The following is a 20000-nucleotide window of genomic DNA, read 5'->3' on the forward strand; positions in this document are numbered from 1 at the left end:
GTAGTTGCACTATATAGGGAATAGGGCCCTGGTTCTAAAGTAGTGCACTATATAGGGAATAGGGCCCTGGTCTAAAGTAGTGCACTATATAGGGAATAGGCCCTGGTAAAGTAGTGCATAATAGGGAATAGGGCCCTGGTCTAAAGTAGTGCACTATATAGGGAATAGGGCCCTGGTCTAAAGTAGTGCACTATATAGGGAATAGGGCCTGGTCTAAAGTAGTGCACTATATAGGGAATAGGGCCCTGGTCTAAAGTAGTGCACTATATGGAATAGGGCCCTGGTCTAAAGTAGTGCACTATATAGGGAATAGGGCCCTGGTCTAAAGTTAGTGCACTATAAGGGGAATAGGGCCCTGGTCTAAAGTAGTGCACTATATAGGGAATAGGGCCCTGGTCTAAAGTAGTGCACTATATAGGGAATAGGGCCCTGGTCTACAGTAGTGCACTATATAGGGAATAGGGCCCTGGTCTAAGTAGTGCACTATATAGGGAATATGGGCCCTGGTCTAAAGTAGTGCACTATATAGGGAATAGGGCCCTGGTCTAAAGTAGTGCACTATATAGGGAATAGGGCCCTGGTTCAAAGTAGTGCACTATATAGGGAATAGGGCCCTGGTCTAAAGTAGTGCAACTATATAGGGAATAGGGCCCTGGTCTAAAGTAGTGCACTATATAGGAATAGGGCCTGGTCTAAAGTAGTGCACTATATAGGGAATAGGGCCTGGTCTAAAGTAGTGCACTATATAGGGAATAGGGCCTGGTCTAAAGTAGTGCACTATATAGGGAATAGGGCCCTGGTCTAAGTAGTGCACTATATAGGGAATAGGGCTCCTGGTCTAAAGTAGTGCACTATATAGGGAAAGGGCCCTGGTCCTAAAGTAGTAGTGCACTATATAGGGAATAGGCCCTGGTCTAAAGTAGTGCACTATATAGGGAATAGGGCCCTGGTCTCTAAAGTAGTGCACTATATAGGGAATAGGGCCCTGGTCTAAAGTAGTGCACTATATAGGGAATAGGGGCCCTGGTCTAAAGTAGTGCACTATATAGGGAATAGGGCCCTGGTCTAAAGTAGTGCACTATATAGGGAATAGGGCCTGGTCTAAAGTAGTGCACTATATAGGGAATAGGGCCCTGGTCCTCTAAGTAGTGCACTATATAGGGAAATAGGGGACCTGGTCTAAAGTAGTGCACTATATAGGGAATAGGGCCCTGGTCTAAAGTAGTGCACTATATAGGGAATAGGGCCCTGGTCTAAAGTAGTGCACTATATAGGGAATAGGGCCCTGGTCTAAAGTAGTGCACTATATAGGGAATAGGGCCCTGGTCTAAAGTAGTGCACTATATAGGGAATAGGGCCCTGGTCTAAAGTAGTGCACTATATAGGGAATAGGGCCCTGGTCAAAGTAGTGCACTATATAGGGAATAGGGCCCTGGTCTAAAGTAGTGCACTATATAGGGAATAGGCCCTGGTCTAAAGTAGTGCACTATATAGGGAATAGGGCCCTGTCTAAAGTAGCTGCAACTATATAGGGCATAGGGCCCTGGTCTAAAGTAGTGAGCCCCTATATAGGGAATAGGCCCTGGTCTAAAGTAGTGCACTATATAGGGAATAGGGACCCTGGTCTAAAGTAGTGCACTATATAGGGAATAGGCCCTGGTCTAAAGTAGTGCACTATATAGGGAATGAGGGCCCTAGGTCTCAAGTAGTGGCGGGACTCTATAGGGAATAGGGCCCTGGTCTAAAGTAGTGCCCTATATAGGGAATAGGGCCCTGGTCTAAAGTAGTGCACTATGTAGGGAGAATAGGGCCCTGTCTTAAAGTAGCTGCACTATGTAGGGAATAGGGCCCTGGTCTAAAGTAGTGCCACTATATAGGGAATAGGGCCCTGGTCTAAAGTAGTGCACTATTAGGGAATAGGGCCCTGGTCTAAAGTAGTGCTCTATATAGGGAATAGCCCTGGTTAAATAGTAGTGACCCTGGTCTAATAGTAGTGCCACTATTATAGGAATAGGGCCCTGGGTCTAAGTAGTGGCACTATATAGCGAATAGGGCCCCTGGTCTGTCTAAAGTAATGCACTATATAGGGAATAGGGCCCGTGCGTCTAAAGTAGTGCACTATATGGAATAGGGCCCTGGTCTAAAAGTAGTGCACTATATAGGGAATATTTGGCCCTGGTCTAAAGTAGTGCACTATATAGGGGAATTAGGGCCCTGTTCTAAAGTAGTGCCACTATATAGCGAATAGGGCCCTGGTCTAAAGTAGGTGCACTAATTCGGGAATAGGGCCCTGGTCTAAGTAGGTGCACATATAGGAATAGGGCCCTGGGTCTAAAGTAGTGCACTATATAGGGAATAGGGCCCTGGTCTAAAGTAGTGCACTATATAGGAATAGGGCCCTGGTCTAAAGTAGTGCACTATATAGGGAATAGGGCCCTGGTCTAAAGTAGTGCACTATATAGGGAATAGGGTTTCTGTCTAAGTAGTGCCACTATATGGGAATAGGGCCCTGGTCTAAAGTAGTGCACTAATAGGGAATAGGGCCCTGGTCTAAAGTAGTGCACTATATAGGGAATAGGCCCCTGGTCTCTAAAGTAGTGCACTATATAGGGAATAGGGCCCTGGTCTAAGTAGTGCACTATATAGGGAATAGGGCCCTGGTCTATAGTAGTGCACTATATAGGGAATAGGGCCCTGGTCTAAGTAGTGCACTATATAGGGAATAGGGCCCTGGTCTAAAGTAGTGCACTATATAGGGAATAGGGCCCTGGTCTAAAGTAGTGCACTATATAGGGAATAGGGCCCTGGTCTAAAGTAGTGCACTATATAGGGAATAGGGCCCTGGTCTAAAGTAGTGCACTATATAGGGAATAGGGCCCTGGTCTAAAGTAGTGCACTATATAGGGAATATGGCCCTGGTCTAAAGTAGTGCACTATATAGGGAATAGGGCCCTGGTCTAAAGTAATGCCACTATCTAGGCGAATAGGGCCTATGGTCCTAAGTAGTGCACTATATAGGGAATAGGGCCTCTGGTCTAAAGTAGGGACACATATAGGGAATAGGGTTCTGGTCTAAAGTAGTGCACTATATAGGAATAGGGTCCCTGCGTCTAAAGTTAGTGCACTATATAGGGAATAGGGCCCTGGTCTAAGTCGTGCACTATATAGGGAATAGGGCCCTGGTTCTAAAGTTAGTGCACTATATAGGGAATAGGGTTCTGGTCTAAAGTAGTGCACTATATAGGGAATAGGGCCCTGGTCTAAAGTAGTGCACTATATAGGGAATAGGGCCCTGGTCTAAAGTAGTGCACTATATAGGGAATAGGGCCCTGGTCTAAAGTAGTGCACTATATAGGGAATAGGGCCCTGGTCTAAAGTAGTGCACTATATAGGGAATAGGGCCCTGGTCTATAGTAGTGCACTATATAGGGAATAGGGCCCTGGTCTAAAGTAGTGCACTATATAGGGAATAGGGCCCTGGTCTAAAGTAGTGCACTATATAGGGAATAGGGCCCTGGTCTAAAGTAGTGCACTATATAGGGAATAGGGTTCTGGTCTAAAGTAGTGCACTATATAGGGAATAGGGCCTGGTCTAAAGTAGTGCACTATATAGGGAATAGGGTTCTGGTCTAAAGTAGTGCACTATATAGGGGAATAGGGTTCTGGTCTAAAGTAGTGCCACTATATAGGGAATAGGGCCCTGGTCTAAAGTAGTGCACTATATAGGAATAGGGCCCTGGTCTAAAGTAGTGCACTATATAGGGAATAGGGCCCTGGTCTAAAGTAGTGCACTATATAGGGAATAGGGCCCTGGTCTAAAGTAGTGCACTATATAGGGAATAGGGCCCTGGTCTAAAGTAGTGCACTATATAGGGAATAGGGCCCTGGTCTAAAGTAATGCACTATATAGGGAATAGGACCCTGGTCTAAAGTAGTGCACTATATAGGGGAATAGGGTTCTGGGTCTAAAGTAGTGCACTATATAGGGAATAGGGCCCTTGGTCTAAAGTAGTGCACTATATAGGGAATAGGGCCCTGGTCTAAAGTAGTGCACTATATAGGGAATAGGGCCCTGGTCTAAAGTAGTGCACTATATAGGGAATAGGGCCCTGGTCTAAAGTAGTGCACTATATAGGGAATAGGGCCCTGGTCTAAAGTAGTGCACTATATAGGGAATAGGGCCCTGGTCTAAAGTAGTGCACTATATAGGGAATAGGGTTCTGGTCTAAAGTAGTGCACTATATAGGGAATAGGGTTCTGGTCTATAGTAGTGCACTATATAGGGAATAGGGCCCTGGTCTAAAGTAGTGCACTATATAGGGAATAGGGCCCTGGTCTAAAGTAGTGCACTATATAGGGAATAGGGCCCTGGTCTAAAGTAGTGCACTATATAGGGAATAGGGCTCTGGTCTAAAGTAGTGTACTATATAGGGAATAGGGCCCTGGTCTAAAGTTGTGCACTATATAGGGATAGGCCCTGTCTAAAGTAGTGCACTATATAGGGAATAGGGCCCTGGTCTAAAGTAGTGCACTATATAGGGAATAGGGCCCTGGTCTAAAGTAGTGCACTATATAGGGAATAGGGCCCTGGTCTAAAGTAGTGCACTATATAGGGAATAGGGCCCTGGTCTAAAGTAGTGCACTATATAGGGAATAGGGCCCTGGTCTAAAGTAGTGCACTATATAGGGAATAGGGCCCTGGTCTAAAGTAGTGCACTATATAGGGAATAGGGTAATTTGCATTTTATTGCATGACATAAGTATTTGATCACCTAGCAACCAGTAAGAATTCCGGCTCTCTCAGACTTGTTAGTTTCTCTTTAAGAAGCCCTCCTGTTCTCCACTCATTACCTGTATTAACTGCACCTGTTTGAACTCGTTACCTGTATAAAAGACACCTGTCCACACACTCAATCAAACAGACTCCAACCTCTCCACAATGGCCAAGACTAGAGAGCTGTGCAAGGACATCAGGGATAAAATTGTAGACCTGCACAAGGATGTGATGGGCTACAGGACGATAGGCAAACAGCTTGGTGAGAAGGCAACAACTGTTGGTGCAATTATTAGAAAATGGAAGAAGTTCAAGATGACGGTCAATCACCCTCGGTCTGGGGCTCCATGCAAGATCTCACCTCGTGGGGCATCAATGATCATGAGGAAGGTGAGGGATCAGCCCAGAACTACACGGCAGGACCTGGTCAATGACCTGAAGAGAGCTGGGACCACAGTCTCAAAGAAAACCATTAGTAACACATTACGCCGTCGTGGATTAAAATCCTGCAGCGCACGCAAGGTCCCCCTGCTCAAGCCAGCGCATGTCCAGGCCCGTCTGAAGTTTGCCGATGATCCAGAGGAGGAATGGGAGAAGGTAATGAGGTCTGATGAGACAAAAATAGAGCTTTTTGGTCTAAACTCCACTCGTGTTTGGAGGAAGAAGAAGGATGAGTACAACCCCAAGAACACCATCCCAACCGTGAAGCATGGAGGTGGATGCTTCACGGTCCCTTTGGGGATGCTTTTCTGCAAAGGGGACAGGACGACTGCACCATATTGAGGGGAGGATGGATGGGGCCATGTGTCGCAAGATCTTGGCCAACAACCTCCTTCCCTCAGTAAGAGCATTGAAGATGGGTCGTGGCTGGGTCTTCCAGCATGACACACAGCCAGACCCCGGCCCCCGGCCCCCGGCCCCCAGACCCCGGGACCCCCGGCACCTCAGCCCCCGGCCCCCAGTCCCCGGCTCCCAGACCCCGGACCCCGGCCCCTCAGCCCCCGGACCACAGTCCCCGGCCCCCGACCCCGGCCCCTCAGCCCCCGGACCCCAGTCCCCAGCCCCTGGCCCCTCAGCCCCCGGCCCCCAGACCCCGGCCCCCACACCCCAGCCCCAGACCCCGGCCCCCAGACCCAGCTCCCAATCAAGCTTCCAGACTGGTGGGATTTAGAGGGGTGAAGGACATATCCACCCTCTCTCTCTCTGTCTGTTCCCGTCCATCCCTGCCCATCTGAACACTCGCCCCAGCACTTTTTCCACTGCCCCCCCCCCCCCCCCCTGTCTCTCTCTGCCCCTGGCTGTCCCTGCACTCACCCCCCCACCGCACTCCGTCCCAGCCAGTGAGAACCCCCCCCCCCCCCCCCCTCTGTCTGTTATGATAGCTGCTGATGTCATTCCTCACATGGTTTGTCATTAGGGCTGTAATTGGTTGCTCTCTCACCCGGAGGGAGACTAATCCAGGTATCAGAGATGGACTGTTGGTTTGGGCATTATGGGACCACTGACTGATCTCCTCTGACCCTGTGTATATATATATATATATATCCCCCGTCCACATCCTTCAACCCAACGTCTAGAACCACATCCACACACACACACACTCACACACACACACACACACACACTCACACACACACACACTCACACACGCACACACACACACACACACACACACACACACACACACACACACACACACACACACACACACACACACACACACACACACACACACACACACACACACACACACACACACACACACACACACAGCCCATCCATCCCCTATCAGCCCATCCAGTCCCCGGTCTGCTACCGGTCGGCCCAGCGCTGTTTTCAAATGATGTTGAGTCGTAGGTCGAGCCAGCAGCTGCAACATTGTGGAGGTTAACGAAGGATGTGGGGGCGTTGGACTCTGTGGGGGCGTTGGACTCTGTGGGGGCGTTGGACTCTGTGGGGGTGGTTAATGAATGATGTGGGGGCGTTGGACTCTGTGGGGAGGTTAATGAATGATGTGGGGGTGTTGGACTCTGTGGGGGCGGTTAATGAAGGATGTGGGGGCGTTGGACTCTGTGGGGGAGGTTAATGAAGGATGTGGGGGTGTTGGACTCTGTGGGGGTGGTTAATGAAGGATGTGGGGGTGTTGGACTCTGTGGGGGGTGGTTAATGAAGGATGTGGGGGTGTTGGACTCTGTGGGGGTGGTTAATGAAGGATGTGGGGGTGTTGGACTCTGTGGGGGTGTTGGACTCTGTAGGGGTGTTGGACTCTGTGGGGGTGTTGGACTCTGTGGGGGTGTTGGACTCTGTGGGGGCGTTGGACTCTGTGGGGGCGTTGGACTCTGTGGGGGCGTTGGACTCTGTGGGGGCGTTGGACTCTGTGGGGGCGTTGGACTCTGTGGGGGCGTTGGACTCTGTGGGGGCGTTGGACTCTGTGGGGGCGGTTAATGAATGATGTGGGGGTGTTGGACTCTGTGGGGGAGGTTAATGAATGATGTGGGGGTGTTGGACTCTGTGGGGGAGGTTAATGAATGATGTGGGGGTGTTGGACTCTGTGGGGGAGGTTAATGAATGATGTGGGGGTGTTGGACTCTGTGGGGGAGGTTAATGAATGATGTGGGGGTGTTGGACTCTGTGGGGGCGGTTAATGAAGGATGTGGGGGCGTTGGACTCTGTGGGGGAGGTTAATGAAGGATGTGGGGGTGTTGGACTCTGTGGGGGAGGTTAATGAAGGATGTGGGGGTGTTGGACTCTGTGGGGGTGGTTAATGAAGGATGTGGGGGTGTTGGACTCTGTGGGGGTGGTTAATGAAGGATGTGGGGGTGTTGGACTCTGTGGGGGTGGTTAATGAAGGATGTGGGGGTGTTGGACTCTGTGGGGGTGTTGGACTCTGTGGGGGTGTTGGACTCTGTGGGGGTGTTGGACTCTTTGGGGGTGTTGGACTCTGTGGGGGCGTTGGACTCTGTGGGGGCGTTGGACTCTGTGGGGGCGTTGGACTCTGTGGGGGCGTTGGACTCTGTGGGGGGCGTTGGACTCTGTGGGGGCGTTGGACTCTGTGGGGGCGTTGGACTCTGTGGGGGCGTTGGACTCTGTGGGGGCGTTGGACTCTGTGGGGGCGTTGGACTCTGTGGGGGTGTTGGACTCTGTGGGGGTGTTGGACTCTGTGTAAATGGCCTTCAGTCACTCTGTGTGGGCTGGACCTGTGTGGGCTGGACTGGTGTGGGCTGGACTGGTGTGGGCTAGACTGGTGTGGGCTGGACTGGTGTGGGCTAGACTGGTGTGGGCTAGACTGGTGTGGGCTAGACTGGTGTGGGCTGGACTGGTGTGGGCTAGACTGGTGTGGTGTGGGCTGGCCTGGTGTGGGCTAAACTGGTGTGGGCTGGCCTGGTGTGGGTTGGACTGGTGTGGGCTAGACTGGTGTGGGCTAGACTGGTGTGGGCTGGACTGGTGTGGGCTAGACTGGTGTGGGCTGGACTGGTGTGGGCTAGACTGGTGTGGTGTGGGCTGGCCTGGTGTGGGCTAAACTGGTGTGGGCTGGCCTGGTGTGGGCTGGACTGGCCTGGTGTGGGCTAGACTGGTGTGGGCTAGACTAGTGTGGGCTAGACTGGTGTGGGCTGGACTGGTGTGGGCTAGACTGGTGTGGGCTAGACTGGTGTGGGCTAGACTGGTGTGGGCTGGACTGGTGTGGGCTAGACTGGTGTGGTGTGGGCTGGCCTGGTGTGGGCTAAACTGGTGTGGGCTGGCCTGGTGTGGGCTGGACTGGCCTGGTGTGGGCTAGACTGGTGTGGGCTAGACTAGTGTGGGCTAGACTGGTGTGGGCTGGACTGGTGTGGGCTAGACTGGTGTGGGCTAGACTGTTGTGGGCTGGCCTGGTGTGGGCTAGACTGGTGTGGGCTGGCCTGGTGTGGGCTGGCCTGGTGTGGGCTGGCCTGGTGTGGGCTAGACTGGTGTGGGCTGGACTGGTGTGGGCTGGCCTGGTTTGGGCTGGACTGGTGTGGGCTGGACTGGTGTGGGCTAGACTGGTGTGGGCTGGACTGGTGTGGGCTGGACTGGTGTGGGCTAGACTGTTGTGGGCTAGACTGGTGTGGGCCGGACTGATTAGGGCTAGACTGGTGAGGGCTGGACTGGTGTGGGCTGGACTGATTAGGGCTAGACTGGTGTGGGCTAGACTGGTGTGGGCTGGACTGGTGTGGGCTGGACTGGTGTGGGCTGGACTGGTGTTGGCTGGACTGGTGTTGGCTGTACTGGTGTGGGCTGGACTGGTGTGGGCTGGCCTGGTGTGGGCTGGACTGGTGAGGGCTAGACTGGTGTGGGCTGGACTGGTGTGGGCTGGACTGGTGAGGGCTGGACTGGTGTGGGCTGGCCTGGTGAGGGCTAGACTGGTGTGGGCTGGGCTGGACTGGTGTGGCCTAGATTGGTGTGGGCTGGCCTGGTGTGGGCTGGCCTGATGTGGGCTGGACTGGTGTGGGCTGGACTGGTGTGGGCTAGACTGGTGTGGGCTAGACTGGTGTGCTGTGGGCTGGCCTGGTGTGGGCTAAACTGGTGTGGGCTGGCCTGGTGTGGGCTGGACTGGTGTGGGCTGGCCTGGTGTGGGCTGGACTGGTGTGGGCTGGACTGCAGAACGTACATCATGTTGGCCTGGTGGATAGATGTACCCGTTACTGAACCCTGTAGAGATCAGTAGAGAGGAAACCTATGGACTCCCATTAACCACCCCCCTAACCCACCTCTCTCATTCACCCCTTCATTCACCCCTTCACCCCCCCCACCACCCTCTCTCACTCCTCCCCTAACCCACCTCTCTCATTCACCCCTTCATTCACCTCTCTCATTCACCCGTTATTTATCTAGTATTTATGACAGCTGACTGTCTAGATTCTGGCCTGTTATTTATCTAGTATTTATGACAGCTGACTGTCTAGATTCTGGCCTGTTATTTATCTAGTATTTATGACAGCTGACTGTCTAGATTCTGGCCTGTTATTTATCTAGTATTTATAACAGCTGACTGTCTGGATTCTGGATTGAACCCTGCTGATAATAAGAAATAGAAGGTGTACTGAATGTCCCCCCACACACACACACACACACACACACACACACACCCACACCCACACACACACACACACACCCTCTCTCTCCCTCCCCATGTCAGTTCTAATTGCGAACCTCTCTGATATTGACTTTGTCATTTATACAATCATTCTCATGAGCCCTGTGCCAGAAGGGCCTTAGTTGAGGCTCTGCAGCTCAAATGTTTTCAGACAGACGTTTAGCTAGCTAGTTAGGGACCTTAACGCCAGAGGAGAGCTGTGTGGACGTTGGACCAGTGTGCGTTATTACCGGGGGTTGAATGCGGTCGGGGGAGTGTCATTCAGGGGTGGAAGACTGGGATCCTGGCTCTGTGTGTGTTGACTACCGTCGCCTCCAATTAGACCAAACATTTGGTCAATGTGTTGCAGATCAGGATCAACCCAGCTAATAATAACACTCTGAAATACACCGTCTCACAGCAAATCATTACCACTTTAAAGCCAATTCAAGGTGACTTGAAAACAGACATCACCATCCTCACCTCTTCCTCACCTTTTGGCCCGGGCTGTTTTCCCAGAGTTCTTGGTGGTATGACTACAGTGTGTGTATGTGTGTGTGTAGTGTGTGTGTAGTGTGTGTGTAGTTTGTGTGTGTGCAGTGTGTGTGCAGTGTGTGTGCTGTGTGTGTGTGCAGTGTGTGTGTGTGTGTGTGTGTGTGTGTGTGTGTGTGTGTGTGTGTGTGTGTGTGTGTGTGTGTGTGTGTGTGTGTGTGTGTGTGTGTGTGTGTATGTGTTAGGGTTAGGGTGAAATACTGAATACAACAGGTGTGGTAGACCTTACAGTGAAATGCTGAATACAACAGGTGTAGTAGACCTTACAGTGAAATGCTGAATACAACAGGTGTAGTAGACCTTACAGTGAAATGCTGAATACAACAGGTGTAGTAGACCTTACAGTGAAATGCTGAATACAACAGGTGTAGTAGACCTTACAGTGAAATGCTGAATACAACAGGTGTAGTAGACCTTACAGTGAAATGCTGAATACAACAGGTGTAGTAGACCTCACAGTGAAATACTGAATACAACAGGTGTAGTAGACCTTACAGTGAAATACTGAATACAACAGGTGTAGTAGACCTTACAGTGAAATACTGAATACAACAGGTGTAGTAGACCTCACAGTGAAATGCTGAATACAACAGGTGTAGTAGACCTCACAGTGAAATACTGAATACAACAGGTGTAGTAGACCTTACAGTGAAATGCTGAATACAACAGGTGTAGTAGACCTTACAGTGAAATGCTGAATACACCAGGTGTAGTAGACCTCACAGTGAAATGCTGAATACAACAGGTGTAGTAGACCTTACAGTGAAATGCTGAATACAACAGGTGTAGTAGACCTCACAGTGAAATGCTGAATACAACAGGTGTAGTAGACCTCACAGTGAAATACTGAATACAACAGGTGTAGTAGACCTCACAGTGAAATACTGAATACAACAGGTGTAGTAGACCTCACAGTGAAATGCTGAATACAACAGGTGTAGTAGACCTCACAGTGAAATGCTGAATACAACAGGTGTAGTAGACCTCACAGTGAAATGCTGAATACAACAGGTGTAGTAGACCTCACAGTGAAATGCTGAATACAACAGGTGTAGTAGACCTTACAGTGAAATGCTGAATACAACAGGTGTAGTAGACCTTACAGTGAAATGCTGAATACAACAGGTGTAGTAGACCTTACAGTGAAATGCTGAATACAAACAGGTGTAGTAGACCTTACAGTGAAATGCTGAATACAACAGGTGTAGTAGACCTTACAGTGAAATGCTGAATACAACAGGTGTAGTAGACCTCACAGTGAAATGCTGAATACAACAGGTGTAGTAGACCTCACAGTGAAATGCTGAATACAACAGGTGTAGTAGACCTCACAGTGAAATGCTGAATACAACAGGTGTAGTAGACCTTACAGTGAAATGCTGAATACAACAGGTGTAGTAGACCTTACAGTGAAATACTGAATACAACAGGTGTAGTAGACCTTACAGTGAAATACTGAATACAACAGGTGTAGTAGACTTCACAGTGAAATGCTGAATACAACAGGTGTAGTAGACCTTACAGTGAAATACTGAATACAACAGGTGTAGTAGACCTCACAGTGAAATGCTGAATACAACAGGTGTAGTAGACCTTACAGTGAAATGCTGAATACAACAGGTGTAGTAGACCTTACAGTGAAATACTGAATACAACAGGTGTAGTAGACCTCACAGTGAAATACTGAATACAACAGGTGTAGTAGACCTCACAGTGAAATACTTACCTACAAACCCTTAATTAACCAACAATGCAGTTTTAAGAAAATAGATTTTTTAAATAAACGAAAGTTTTAAAAAAGAAACACATATATATCTGTTTTGGATGATGAGCAGCAATACCAGGCGGTGATGAAACCAGGCGGTGATGCAACCAGGCGGTGATGCAACCAGGCGGTGATGCAACCAGGCGGTGATGCAACCAGGCGGTGATGCAACCAGGCGGTGATGCAACCAGGCGGTGATGCAACCAGGCGGTGTTCCGCTGGAGGGTTCTAGAGGCCTCTCTGTCAGTCTAGACAGGATGATGAGCAGTTGTAATACCAGGCGGTGATGCAACCAGGCGGTGATGCAACCAGGCGGTGATGCAACCAGGCGGTGATGCAACCAGGCGGTGTTCCGCTGGAGGGTTCTAGAGTCCTCTCTGTCAGTCTAGACAGGATGATGAGCAGTTGTAATACCAGGCGGTGATGCAACCAGGCGGTGATGCAACCAGGCGGTGATGCAACCAGGCGGTGTTCCGCTGGAGGGTTCTAGAGTCCTCTCTGTCAGTCTAGACAGGATGATGAGCAGTTGTAATACCAGGCGGTGATGCAACCAGGCGGTGATGCAACCAGGCGGTGATGCAACCAGGCGGTGTTCCGCTGGAGGGTTCTAGAGTCCTCTCTGTCAGTCTAGACAGGATGATGAGCAGTTGTAATACCAGGCGGTGATGCAACCAGGCGGTGATGCAACCAGGCGGTGATGCAACCAGGCGGTGATGCAACCAGGCGGTGTTCCGCTGGAGGGTTCTAGAGTCCTCTCTGTCAGTCTAGACAGGATGATGAGCAGTTGTAATACCTGGCGGTGATGCAACCAGGCGGTGATGCAACCAGGCGGTGATGCAACCAGGCGGTGATGCAACCAGGCGGTGATGCAACCAGGCGGTGTTCCGCTGGAGGGTTCTAGAGTCCTCTCTGTCAGTCTAGACAGGATGATGAGCAGTTGTAATACCAGGCGGTGATGCAACCAGGCGGTGATGCAACCAGGCGGTGATGCAACCAGGCGGTGTTCCGCTGGAGGGTTCTAGAGTCCTCTCTGTCAGTCTAGACAGGATGATGAGCAGTTGTAATACCAGGCGGTGATGCAACCAGGCGGTGATGCAACCAGGCGGTGATGCAACCAGGCGGTGATGCAACCAGGCGGTGTTCCGCTGGAGGGTTCTAGAGTCCTCTCTGTCAGTCTAGACAGGATGATGAGCAGTTGTAATACCAGGCGGTGATGCAACCAGGCGGTGATGCAACCAGGCGGTGATGCAACCAGGCGGTGTTCCGCTGGAGGGTTCTAGAGTCCTCTCTGTCAGTCTAGACAGGATGATGAGCAGTTGTAATACCAGGCGGTGATGCAACCAGGCGGTGATGCAACCAGGCGGTGATGCAACCAGGCGGTGTTCCGCTGGAGGGTTCTAGAGTCCTCTCTGTCAGTCTAGACAGGATGATGAGCAGTTGTAATACCAGGCGGTGATGCAACCAGGCGGTGATGCAACCAGGCGGTGATGCAACCAGGCGGTGTTCCGCTGGAGGGTTCTAGAGTCCTCTCTGTCAGTCTAGACAGGATGATGAGCAGTTGTAATACCAGGCGGTGATGCAACCAGGCGGTGATGCAACCAGGCGGTGTTCCGCTGGAGGGTTCTAGAGTCCTCTCTGTCAGTCTAGACAGGATGATGAGCAGTTGTAATACCAGGCGGTGATGCAACCAGGCGGTGATTCAACCAGGCGGTGATGCAACCAGGCGGTGTTCCGCTGGAGGGTTCTAGAGTCCTCTCTGTCAGTCTAGACAGGATGATGAGCAGTTGTAATACCAGGCGGTGATGCAACCAGGCGGTGATGCAACCAGGCGGTGATGCAACCAGGCGGTGTTCCGCTGGAGGGTTCTAGAGTCCTCTCTGTCAGTCTAGACAGGATGATGAGCAGTTGTAATACCAGGCGGTGATGCAACCAGGCGGTGATTCAACCAGGCGGTGATGCAACCAGGCGGTGTTCCGCTGGAGGGTTCTAGAGTCCTCTCTGTCAGTCTAGACAGGATGATGAGCAGTTGTAATACCAGGCGGTGATGCAACCAGGCGGTGATGCAACCAGGCGGTGATGCAACCAGGCGGTGTTCTGCTGGAGGGTTCTAGAGTCCTCTCTGTCAGTCTAGACAGGATGATGAGCAGTTGTAATACCAGGCGGTGATGCAACCAGGCGGTGATGCAACCAGGCGGTGATGCAACCAGGCGGTGATGCAACCAGGCGGTGTTCCGCTGGAGGGTTCTAGAGTCCTCTCTGTCAGTCTAGACAGGATGATGAGCAGTTGTAATACCAGGCGGTGATGCAACCAGGCGGTGATGCAACCAGGCGGTGTTCCGCTGGAGGGTTCTAGAGTCCTCTCTGTCAGTCTAGACAGGATGATGAGCAGTTGTAATACCAGGCGGTGATGCAACCAGGCGGTGATGCAACCAGGCGGTGTTCCGCTGGAGGGTTCTAGAGTCCTCTCTGTCAGTCTAGACAGGATGATGAGCAGTTGTAATACCACCAGGCGGTGATGCAACCAGGCGGTGTTCCGCTGGAGGGTTCTAGAGTCCTCTCTGTCAGTCTAGACAGGATGATGAGCAGTTGTAATACCACCAGGCGGTGATGCAACCAGGCGGTGTTCCGCTGGAGGGTTCTAGAGTCCTCTCTGTCAGTCTAGACAGGATGATGAGCAGTTGTAATACCAGGCGGTGATGCAACCAGGCGGTGATGCAACCAGGCGGTGTTCCGCTGGAGGGTTCTAGAGTCCTCTCTGTCAGTCTAGACAGGATGATGAGCAGTTGTAATACCAGGCGGTGATGCAACCAGGCGGTGATGCAACCAGGCGGTGTTCCGCTGGAGGGTTCTAGAGTCCTCTCTGTCAGTCTAGACAGGATGATGAGCAGTTGTAATACCAGGCGGTGATGCAACCAGGCGGTGATGCAACCAGGCGGTGTTCCGCTGGAGGGTTCTAGAGTCCTCTCTGTCAGTCTAGACAGGATGATGAGCAGTTATAATACCAGGCGGTGATGCAACCAGGCGGTGATGCAACCAGGCGGTGTTCCGCTGGAGGGTTCTAGAGTCCTCTCTGTCAGTCTAGACAGGATGATGAGCAGTTGTAATACCAGGCGGTGATGCAACCTGGCGGTGATGCAACCAGGCGGTGATGCAACCAGGCGGTGATGCAACCAGGCGGTGTTCCGCTGGAGGGTTCTAGAGTCCTCTCTGTCAGTCTAGACAGGATGATGAGCAGTTGTAATACCAGGCGGTGATGCAACCAGGCGGTGATGCAACCAGGCGGTGATGCAACCAGGCGGTGTTCCGCTGGAGGGTTCTAGAGTCCTCTCTGTCAGTCTAGACAGGATGATGAGCAGTTGTAATACCACCAGGCGGTGATGCAACCAGGCGGTGTTCCGCTGGAGGGTTCTAGAGTCCTCTCTGTCAGTCTAGACAGGATGATGAGCAGTTGTAATACCAGGCGGTGTTCCGCTGGAGGGTTCTAGAGTCCTCTCTGTCAGTCTAGACAGGATGATGGAGTCATTTGTTTTCTCACATTCATTTAATTCTGTCACCACACAGAGCAGGACAGGCCGGGGTCGTAGAGAGAGAGAGAGACGGGGGCCAGGCCTGAACACCTGCTGCTGTTATTACAGCACCCAGACACCCCCAGATAGACAGCCCCCCACCCCCCAGACAGAGCCCTCCAGTCAACCCCCCCCAGACATGCATGTCCCCTAGTCTCTGTCCCACACAGCCATGACTATAATGTCCCCTAGTCTGTCCCACACAGCCAAGACTATAATGTCCCCTAGTCCCTGTCCCACACAGCCATGACTCTAATGTCCCATAGTCTCTGTCCCACACAGCCATGACTCTAATGTCCCCTAGTCTCTGTCCCACACAGCCATGACTATAATGTCCCCTAGTCTCTGTCACACACAGCCAAGACTCTAATGTCCCCTAGTCTCTGTCCCACACAGCCATGACTATAATGTCCCCTAGTCTCTGTCCTACACAGCCATGACTATAATGCCCCCTAGTCTCTGTCCCACACAGCCATGACTATAATGTCCCCTAGTCTCTGTCCTACACAGCCATGACTATAATGTCCCCTAGTCTCTGTCCCACACAGCCATGACTATAATGTCCCCTAGTCTCTGTCTGTCCCACACAGCCATGAATATAATGTCCCCTAGTCTCTGTCACACACAGCCAAGACTCTAATGTCCCCTAGTATCTGTCCCACACAGCCATGACTATAATGTCCCCTAGTCTCTGTCCCACACAGCCATGACTATAATGTCCCCTAGTCTCTGTCTGTCCCACACAGCCATGACTATAATGTCCCCTAGTCTCTGTCTGTCCCACACAGCCATGACTATAATGTCCCCTAGTCTCTGTCCCACACAGCCATGACTATAATGTCCCCTAGTCTCTGTCTGTCCCACACAGCCATGACTATAATGTCCCCTAGTCTCTGTCCCACACAGCCAATACTATAATGTCTCCTTGTGTATGTCCCACACAGCCATGACTCTAATGTCCCCTAGTCTCTGTCCCACACAGCCATGACTATAATGTCCCCTAGTCTCTGTCCCACACAGCCATGACTCTAATGTCCCCTAGTCTCTGTCCCACACAGCCATTACTTTAATGTCCCCTAGTCTCTGTCCTACACAGCCAAGACTATAATGTCCCCTAGTCTTTGTCCCACACAGCCATGACTATAATGCCTCCTAGTCTCTGTCCCACACAGCCATTACTTTAATGTCCCCTAGTCTCTGTCCCACACAGCCAAGACATTCATGGGGTTGTCCACTGAAAGACACTCATGGGGTTGTCCACTGAAAGACACTCATGGGGTTGTCCACTGAGAGACACTCATGGGGTTGTCCACTGAAAGACACTCATGGGGTTGTCCACTGACAGACACTCATGGGGTTGTCCACTGATAGACACTCATGGGGTTGTCCACTGATAGACACTCATGGGGTTGTCCACTGACAGACCCTCATGGGGTGGTGTTGTCCACTGAAAGACACTCATGGGGTGGTGTTGTCCACTGAAAGACACTCATGGGGTTGTCCACTGAAAGTTGGAACAGGAACCTAAAATCCAGGCTGTATCACAACCGGCCGTGATTGGGAATCCCAAAGGGCAGCGTACAATTGGCCCAGCGTCAGTCCGGGTTTGGCCGGAGTAGGCCGTCATTGTAAATAAGAATTTGTTCTTAACTGACAAATGTTTTTCTACAAATCAAAATAGGGAGCGCCAACTAAAAGTGTTAATTAACCCTTCACATCCATCCAGACAACTAAAGGTGTTTAACCCCCCGCATCTACTCAGACAACTAAAGGAGTTGACCCTCCACATCTATCCAGACAACTAAAGGAGTTTAACCCTCCACATCTATCCAGACAACTAAAGGAGTTTAACCCTCCACATCTATCCAGACAACTAAAGGAGTTAATTAACCCTCCACATCTATCCAGACAACTAAAGATGTTGACCCTCCACATCTATCCAGGTAACTAAAGGAGTTAATTAACCCTTCACATCCATCCAGACAACTAAAGGTGTTTAACCCCCCGCATCTACCCAGACAACTAAAGGAGTTGACCCTCCACATCCATCAAGACAACTAAAGGACCTGACATTCTCTAATGGCAGAGATTTTTTCCTCACATTTCCCTACCCGATTCGATAGCCCAGGTACTCTACATCGGCATAGCCCAACTTGCACTTGTGGGGATTCACGGCCAGCCCTGCATGGGACTCCCAACTGTCACCTACAGAGATGGGACGCCCAGCTGTCACCTACAGAGATGGGACTCCCAACTGTCACCTACAGAGATGCGATTCCCAACTGTCACCTACAGAGATGGGACTCCCAAATGTCACTGTGCAAGATTATGTCATCCAAATAAACTGCAGCGTACTCACAGTACAGGCGCAGGACGAGGCCCATGAGTCGCTGGAAGGTCGCTGAGGCCTCGTGGAGACCGAAAGGAAGAGCCCGGTAGTGGTATTGCCCCCAGGGGTGAAGAAGTCTGTCTTCCCCAGGGGGGGGTCGCTGACAGCGGCACCTGCCAGTACCCCTTCGTCAGGTCCAGGGTTCTGTTGTATCTTGCCTTCCCCAAGCGGTCGATCAGTTCGTCCACCCGGGGCATGGGGTAGGCGTCAAATTTACTGACCTCATTTAGGTCCTGGAAGTTGTTGCCCTGGAAGTCGGTTTCCGTACCAGCACTATAGGGCTAGACCACACACTGCGGGACTCCCCCAGTATTTCCATCTTTGGCATTGTCGTCACTTCCCGCTGGACCGCTGCCATCCAGGGTTCTGGTATCCGGTATGGCCATTCAGGCACTTTTTCCCCCAAACGTGTGCGGATATGATGTTCCACAAGATCCGTGCACCACGGTACCTAGGAGAAAACGGCCGTATTCTTCCCCCATGGAAACTTCGACAGAGGGCGGGTTCTGCTGTGGCCGGGTCCACGTTTGCGCACAGCTCCTCTTGTGCATGCCACTTCTTCAGTAGGTTCTAATGGTAAAGCTGGAGAGGTTTTCTCCACCCAAGTTGGCGGACCTTATAATTGACGTCACCTACCCGCTCGACGATGTCGTAGGGCCCATGACACGTAGCCAGGAATTTGCTCTCTGTTGTGGGGATCAGCACCAAGACCTTCTCACCTGGGTGGAACTCTCATGGTTGGGACCCCGGTTGTATACACGCTCCTGGACGCGTTGCGTATGGACCATGTGCTCCCTCATCACTGGCCAAATCATCTTCATCCTCTCCCCCATCTCCTCCACGTGTTCCACCTTGCTGCGAAGGGGGTCCCAGGGCCAGCAGTCCGCGGGGCCGACGGCCATACAGGAGCTCAAAGGGGGAGAACCCAGTGGACGCTCGCGCACCAAGAACATCAGGTGGGGCAGCAGCTGGTCCCAGTTCTTCCCATCTCTCTCGATGACCTTCTTCAGCATCTTCTTTAGGGTCTTAATGAAGCATTCGACTAGCCCGTCCGTTTGTGGATGGTACACACTGGTCCTTACCTGTTCGATTCGTAAAAGATTGCATTACACAAGACATGAATGTGGTGCCCTGGTCGTCAGCATTTCCCACGGAATACCCACCCAGCTGAATATTAGGAAGATACCTTTTACTGCCGCTGTGCGTAACGGGATCGCCTCCGGATACCGGGTGGTGTATTCCACGGTTACCAGGATGTATTGGTGTCCGCTCAGGGTCTTCACCAACGGACCCACCAGAACCAAAGGGTTTCTATAATGTGCCCTCGGGGCTGTGATCTGGCACTCTGGGCAGGTACGGCAGTAGTCCTCCACAGAGCGCTTGACTCCGGGCCAGTGGAAGCGATTCCCGATCCGTTCCCATGGCTCGCTTCCCGGCGCAGGGTCCTCTACCTCCCCTTAGTCTGACTCGGGCCCAGTGGACACCTCTTGTGGCGGGGCGTGGGTTGCTCAGGCAACTGTCTTTGTTCCTCTACTGCCTTCTTCACATGCACATGTCCCCAGGTCCCTCCTCCACAGTGCCTGGAAGAGAGGGCAATCACTACCGAGGAGAATGAGCAGGTTAGGAACAGCCCCCACGGGCATCTGGCCCTCCCCCCTTGGGGTGGTTATCTGCACATTTGGGTACCTCTCAATGTCCCTGTGTACACAGGACACTGTCATCTCCTGATCCCCCGGTTCGTCTTTCCCCTCTGATTTAGTGGACGTCGTCATCGGTTCGGGTCGCCCTCCCACTTCACGGCCTCGGCAGGTTCTATCCGGGCCCCCTTCAGCCCCTTGCATCTCTCTGTGCGTTTCTTCCCCCAC

At 51.6% G+C, this 20000-nt stretch overlaps 1 pseudogene; it reads right to left on the reverse strand.

The window, feature by feature from the left end:
- Positions 1–5485, reverse strand: part of LOC116359264 (potassium voltage-gated channel subfamily S member 2-like) — a 7086-nt pseudogene extending 1601 nt beyond the window's left edge.
- Between the last annotated feature and the right edge of the window lie 14515 nt (positions 5486–20000).

The sequence above is a fragment of the Oncorhynchus kisutch genome, unplaced genomic scaffold, assembly GCF_002021735.2.
Source record: "Oncorhynchus kisutch isolate 150728-3 unplaced genomic scaffold, Okis_V2 Okis02a-Okis13b_hom, whole genome shotgun sequence".
Taxonomy (NCBI): Eukaryota; Metazoa; Chordata; class Actinopteri; order Salmoniformes; family Salmonidae; genus Oncorhynchus; species Oncorhynchus kisutch.